Genomic DNA, 7500 nt, shown 5'->3' with positions numbered 1-7500 from the left:
TTCAATGTCATTAAGGGGAGACTTAACGGTTTTAGTCCATTTCTTCAACCAGTCTGTGTGGTGGTTTAGTAGCACGTTTGGACCGACGCGGAGCAGGGGTGGGACGAGTAGGTGTGCTTGGCGACTCCGCTGATTCAGATTCTTCGGGTGGTGGTGTACTGCTTCTGGTACTGGGAGAAGTAATGCCTTCTGTAGATTGATCAGATGTAACTTCGACAGAGCGGGAATGATTCACAGCAGAACTGGGGGTGTTTTGAAGTACATCGTCAACATGTCTCCTCCAATTCCATCCATCGTTCAACTGGACTTGAAAAGAAGCAGGTGATGATTGCTGTACGACAGTACCAGGTTGCCACTTCTGTCCCGATAGGTGGTCACGTGCTAGAACACAGTCGCCTACAGCTATCTCCCTGAACTTTGCAAAATTGGCGTGATTGCACTTCATTTTGTCCTGCTGGCCGGCCACTCGACATCCAATATCAGGTGTAACCAAAGACAATCGAGTGCGAAGTTCTCGCTTCGTCAGCTGATGACTCAATTGCATACTTGAAAGTCTGCACAAACCGCTCAGCCAACTCATTTGAAGAGGGATGGTAAGGGGAGACTAAAATTCTCTGAATGCCATTTTGTCGCAGGAACTCTTCATACTCTTTAGACTGGAAGAGTGGGCCATTGTCGCTGACTACTTGGGTTGGTAGACCGTATCTTGCAAAAATATTACACATGGCATTAATGGTTGAGTCGGCTGTTTTCATGGGACCAATCACTTCAGGCCACTTAGAGTGGGCGTCGACCATGATGAGGTAATGTTTTGCCTGATGGGTGGCAAAATCTACGTGAACATGTTGCCATGGAGCTGTTGGCCAAGACCATGGAAGAAGTGGTGACCTGGAGGAGCCTTGCGGGTTTTGTTGCACGGGTTGACATTCACGGGTAACCTGTTCAATCTCCTGATCTTTTTTCAGCCACCAAACATGACTGCGTGCTATTGATTTCATGCATGCAATTCCAGGATGGCCTTCATGTAATTCTGTTACAATGGTTTGTCTTAAGGAAGGGGGTATGACAGTTCGCAGACCCTACATAAGGCAGCCTAGCTCCACAGAGAGTTTGTGTCTGCGAGTGAAGTATGGCTTGAGGTTAGGATTGTCGCAGTGATTAATGGGCCAACCATTTTGCGTAAGCAACAGTGCTTTCATTAACAAAGGGTTCCTAGATGTGTCCTGGGCTATTTCTGCGGCAGAGACTGGGTGTCGTTTTAACTGCTGAGGGGCCACGTGGAAGATTTCCTCATACACACTTGCATCTTTCCTGTACTGAAGTGGGAGCCTTGACAAGGCGTTTGCGCTGGCTACTTCAACAGATGACTTGAACTCAATTTGGTAGTGGTACGAAGAGAGAAGAAGGGACCAGCGTTGCAGTCTAGCAGCAGCCAAAACTGGAGTCGCAGAATCCGGAGCAAATATTTTCAACAGGGGTTTGTGATCTGTTCACAGAGTAAACTTGCGCCCGAAGAGATACATGTAAAATTTAGTGACCCCAAAAATAATGGCAAGACCTTCCTTCTCGATCTGACTGTAGTTTATCTCAGATAAGTTCAAGGACCTGGAGGCATATGCGATAGGTCGCTCATCACCATTAGGGAAGGGGGGAAATATGACTGCTTCGATGCCATACTGGCTTGCATCGCTCTCAAGAATAACAGGAAGGCTTGGGTCATAATGAACCAATACATGAGAGGATGAGAGTGAGTCCTTGGCCTTTTTAAATGCCTCCTCACACCGGGGGGACCACTTGAATTCTTGGTTACCTTGGAGAAGCTGATTGAGTGGTTGGAGGATAGAACTCAGGTTTCGGATAAACTTGCCGTGATGATTGATCATTCCAAGGAAGGCTCTGAGCTGGGTGAGGTTCTCAGGGCGTGGTGCTTGTTGGATGGCTTCTACCTTTTCCTCTGTAGGAGAAATGCCTGTGGCAGAGATGACACAGCCCATGTACATTACTGATTTCTGCATGAATTTGCATTTGCTTAGCTGAAGTCGCAAGCCATAATGGTCTAGACGGCAGAGGACGCTGTTTAAGTTCTTAATGTGTTCTTTGTCATCCTTGCCAGTAATAAGAATGTCATCTTGTATACTCGCCACCTGATCTAAACCCTGAAGGATGATGTCCATAGTGCGCTGGAACAGAGCTGGTGAAGACGCAATACCGAAGGGTAACCTTTTGTGGCGGTAAAGACCTCTGTGTGTATTGATGGTAACGAACTGCTGGCTTTCAGGATCCAAAGGGAGCTGTTGGTAGGCACTCTTTAAATTGAGCTTAGTGAAACGTTGTCCACCCCGCAGTTTCAAAAAGACATCCTCCAGGAGGGGAATTGGATACTGAGGAACGTGAAGCTGGGGGTTGACAGTAACCGCATAATCACCACAAGAGCGTGTAGTTCCATCTGCCTTGGGAACATGAACCATTGGGGTAGCCCATTCACTGAACTCCAAACGTTCGACAATGCCTTCTGACTCAAGACGGTTGTATTCAGCCTCAACAGCTTCCTAAAGAGCATAGGCGACAGGACGAGCCTTGCAAAACTTGGGACGTGCATCAGGTTCCAGCTCTAGTTTGGCTGTGATTCCTTTGACGGTTCCGAGGCCTGGTTTGAAAACGTTAGGGTGATTCTGGATAGTTGTGCGCAACTGGGAAGCCACGCCCTGTGGGAGGTCTGTCTCTGATACGCGAATATTGCAGATCTTCGTCCAGTCGAGTCTTATTTGGGACAGCCAGTCTCTTCCAAAAAGGGATGGGCCTGAGCCTTCAACAACAAGAAGGGGGACATCGTCGCTCTGGTCTTAGTACTGTAGGTGTGCAATAAGTTGCCCATGTACCGTGAGTGGATGTCCTGTGTATGCACGTAGGCGAGTATTGGACGGCATGAGGGGTGTGCCACTGAAGTGTTTCTTGTAAGTTTCTTCTGAAATAACTGAGACACCTGCACCAGTGTCTAATTCCATTAAAAGAGAGGTTCCGTTCAGTTCAACGGGTATCTCAATACCTTGCTGGCCTGAGCTCAGAGTGTACAGCGAGAAGAAAAAAGGATCAACCGAATCATGGAGAGAACTAGTTTGAGGGGGTTCTGATCCTTCCAGCTGATGCACTTTCTGAGGTTTCCCTTTGCATGCCTCCGAGATGTGACCAACCTTACCAGAAGAATGACACGTGTAGTTTTTGTATTTACACTGAGAACGTGGGTGCCCTGTTTTTCCGCAGCTCAAACACTCCGAGGGGTCTTTAATGTTACCCGAGGAATTGAACTTGCCTCGCTTGCCAGGACCCTTACGACATTGGGTAGGCTGAAAACTGCGACGATTACCAGAGTTGACTTTGTTAACAGAAGCCGAACTTTCTTGTGAGAACGCACCTTCAGTGCTGCATCGAAAGTGTGTTCCTCGGTTAGCAGTTTCTTTTGTGTCTCCTTTCTGCGAAGACCACAGACAAAACAATTGCGCAAAGCTTCATCCAGGTGAGTGCCAAACTGGCAAGTTGAAGCCAGATGTTTCAGGTCAGCAGCAAACGCTGTGACACTCTCGCCTTCACTTTGTGTACAATTGTGGAATCGGTATCTTTTGGCGATAACAAGTTTCTTCGGTGCGAAATGATACTTTGGGATAGTGGTGAGCTGTGCATAATACGTTTTCTCAGAAGGCGGAGTCGGTGAGCAGAGATCCGAAAGAACATCGTGGGCCTTGGCGCCAATAACAGAAATTAGGATTGCTCTTCGTTTGTGGGACTCGGCAGAATTGGTGGGAACACTGTTTGCCACGAAATATTGTTCCAGTCGCTCTAGGTAGCGGTTGATACTTGTAGTAGCTGAATTGAACTCCTCTATTTTGCCGAGGCTGGGCATGGTCGCTCGAATCCTCGTCACCAGAAATGTTATGTTCTCAGGCAAACAGACAACTGCACGTAAGATGGCGGATCAACTAAGAACTGTATTAATCAAAGAGCACATGGGTTTTACAATAACCGCATACATACTGCAGGCTCAGTATGAATTACTGACACTGTAACAAATGTAACGACACACTATAACACCTGTGATAGACAAATAGTCACAGTGGTCAAAATGTTATTGAGAGCTGGATGGCAAATTAGCCAATCAGTTCCCGAGATTTGTTAAAAATTTTTCTTCGACAACTACCGTAAACGTCCATGTATAAGCCGGACTTTTTTTCACAAAATTGAAGCCATAAATCAAGGGTGCGGCTTATCCATGGATACATCTGTGTTTGGAGTTTTAAGTAAAGAAACATAAAAGAAACTGAGAACATGTTGCTGTTGTTCTTTGACTTTTTAATGAGTGGTGGCTCCTAAAGGAGGCGTTTGTGTCTTCGAGTGTTTATCAGTGAATCTTGCTCTCCAAGAGTTCTTTCAAGCGATTAATTTTCGCTTTACTCGAACAAGTAAACACCAACCTACAAGGAATCTCCATTCCTCCGCACAGCTGTTTGCAGAGACGCCTTCGCCCAGCCACTTCCACGCATATCTTTCCGCCGCCCGCGATAAAATACCACAAAATTCGCGAGTACTCGCGAGGTAAATGGTCCTCGGTTTCGTTGTCCTTGACCACCTTCTCGGCAAATTTGTCGACTGCATTATCAAGCTCCTGTTCTGCATGAAATTTTTCGCCTATTGCGGGTTTCCAAACATCTTTTTTGACGTGGTCATGATACCGAGGCCCTGGCCCAGACTCGTCCCCACATTTAAAGCTTGGCTACTAAGCACTCGTTCGTTTTGTTTCAATCGAAGGAATTTCAACTTTATAGTGAAACGTTGATTGTTTGTTCTTGTTGGTTTATAGCAATAGAAAGTTATTGGAACTTCAAACTTTATTGTATTACATTTTTCTCCAAAATCTGCGCTTCTAAATTTGGGGTGCGGCTTATCTACGGATGCGGCTTATAAGTGGACGTTTACGGTAACATGATGCTTTGATATGAACTAACCTTCCTCCGCAGGGCCTGAGTCCAGTGAAATATGAAACCTTGAAGCTTCACTGTTGGTAAGACTGATCTTAGCGCCTTCCAGATAGCCTTCTCGAAGTCGAGGGTGACCTGCTGGACAGCGGGTTGAATTGGCAGCAGGTGCAAAACTTTCTTCATTACCTAATAGAGGAAAAAGAGAAAGAAATGATCAATGTTCCTATACTATGCTTTAGGATACATAAAAACTAAATAGATAACTACCTTTTTGTAGTCTTTCGTACTTTTCCCGGACATGAGGACGCACAACAGTGGAACTTGTTTCATGTGGTCACCGGATCGAACAAAAGCATTGATCGTTACCAGCTGCTGGAATGGTTTCCCTACTAATTTAAATGTACCATCAATATACTGTACCAAGACTTGGCCTTGGCGACGGTCATCAGTTGTTCAACTGTAGCGAAGATGAGATGTCTTCTTTCCTTCACGTAAACATTTGCCTGAAAGAATCCTTCCGGTATGCAGTCCTCCATTAGTTGGAAGTCGAGGTCCTTAGGATCCTCTGGGCGAAGTGTCTGCCGCAGGTGGTTTGCAGCTCTCGCCATATGTTCTGGCTTAGGGAGTGCTGGACAGTGTTTGTCGTTCAGCTCATTTAACAAGACCTGGAAAAAAAGAAAAGGAAAGTCAAGATGTTTCTTATATCTCTTAGTTAATCGTCGTGAGGCAACAGAAACAAGTTGAAGCGGGCAATACAGTGAAATGATGAACAATGAATAGTGGGATTAAAAAAAAATTGAATAATAGGAATTATGAATAATTGAAAGAAAGAATAGTGGATAACCGCGGTACAATTATTCGATTATTCAACCCCTGAAATATTAGCTACGTTCACTTGTGAGTCTGTAAGGTGTAATTTGTAATATTGCCGAAGCCGGCTTGAACTTATCCTCCAGAGCCAAATTTACGATCTTCGCAGCTGTCATTGCCCCTACTTCTGCTGGATGATTATGAGCATTTTCTCCGGAATGGAAATTCCCGTCCCGCTGTATCACCGTTGCCTTGCACGCATTTCCTCTGGGACGGACCACACACTGCCAATAGGTGGCGTAAGACCCTTTGCATCTGACGTTGTAGCTGTACCCTAGGCTGTCCACTAGATTGGTTTTGTGATGCTTGCTTCCCTCTTCCACAAGCAGGAACGTTATGTGGTGATTGTTTGGGTTCTCCAACATGACATCTCCCAGGACCGGCTCTTCGATCGAAGATTCAACAATAGGACATGGCTCTGGAAAACGGAAAAAAAAAAGAAAAAATATATATATTTACAAGACAAACATATTTTCTTAGACTTTACAATCAATTGTTTATTCACAGTAAACTTGAGAATTCAAAAGAATTAAGTTTGCGTTTCAGATAACTCAAGTTTGCATCGAAAGAATCAAGTTGTAGTAAACCGTTGTAGTAATTCGGATATCTTAACAATAATTACCTTCCTCATTTTGAGAATTCAAGTTTGCATATCGAAAGAATTAAGTTTGCGTTTCAGAGAACTCAAGTTTGCACCGAAAGAATCACGTTGTAATGAACCGTTGTGGTAATTCGGAAATCCTAATAATACTTACCTTCCTCATTCCTTGAACCCGATAGAGGGCTTGGCGGGGAAGAGAACATAGTCATTTCTACCACTGTTCCAAGGTCTGAGGGCGATGCCTCAGAAATGGGTAAGGATAACTCTGGCAGAGCGGATGCCGTACTCGCGCCTGTTGCTTTTAAGCACAGATCACAGTAACACGGTAAACTACATCAGGCATTTATAATGTAATATAAAGCTACAACTTAACTACGAAAAACTACATATACAGATTAATCTTCTATAATTTAAAATGTTACTAACTATTAAAGAAATTAAACTAAATTAAAGCCTGTTTTACATGAATTCCATGTCAGAATTAATTAGAGGACTGCACCGCTACAGTAATCGAAGTGCGATTGAACTAATCTGTGATAGATATTATGTAGAGCTGCAGGAGGACCACAGTGACTTATTTGTTTAATAGATCCAATACCAGAAGAGATTTTTTTGGTTATAGCATTGATATGATTACTCCATGTTAAAGTTTCATCAATTAATACACCAAGAGACTTGATAAAATTTACTCTGTTTAATTGTGTATTATTAATTTTCAATTGGGTAAGTCATTAATGTATAAGAGAAACAGCAAAGGCCCAGTATTGTCCCCTGGGGGATCCCACAAGTTAAAGTCCAAATCAACCCCATTGAGAGAACGAAAAATCATTTACCTGTATTGATCAGTGAACTAGCAGCAATGGGCACTGGCGTCTCGTCTTTACAATAGAGGCAAGTCCATGAAATGTCCTGGCCGGTCCTTACTGCTTGTCTATACATGGCCCTGTAAACACCAGTGTGGCAACGACGGTGTTGCCACCTGTCGCATCTGCCGCAGAGTAGGGCTTCTTTGCGGGAGGTGACGATTTGTGCGCAAAATATGCAGTCAAATTCCTCGAT

General features: G+C 44.4%; 1 protein-coding gene and 1 pseudogene across 3 annotated transcripts in view; one reads left to right on the top strand and one right to left on the bottom strand.

Moving 5' to 3' along the window:
- The window catches only part of LOC137991440 (uncharacterized), a 5992-nt pseudogene extending 414 nt beyond the window's left edge, over positions 1-5578 (bottom strand).
- LOC137999351 (AN1-type zinc finger protein 1-like) overlaps positions 1-7500 on the top strand; it is a 196580-nt gene that overhangs the window by 83612 nt on the left and 105468 nt on the right. The window lies entirely within an intron of this gene.

This window comes from Montipora foliosa, chromosome 1 (assembly GCF_036669935.1).
Source record: "Montipora foliosa isolate CH-2021 chromosome 1, ASM3666993v2, whole genome shotgun sequence".
NCBI classification, from domain to species: Eukaryota; Metazoa; Cnidaria; class Anthozoa; order Scleractinia; family Acroporidae; genus Montipora; species Montipora foliosa.
This window is presented reverse-complemented; position numbering and strand designations above follow the sequence as displayed.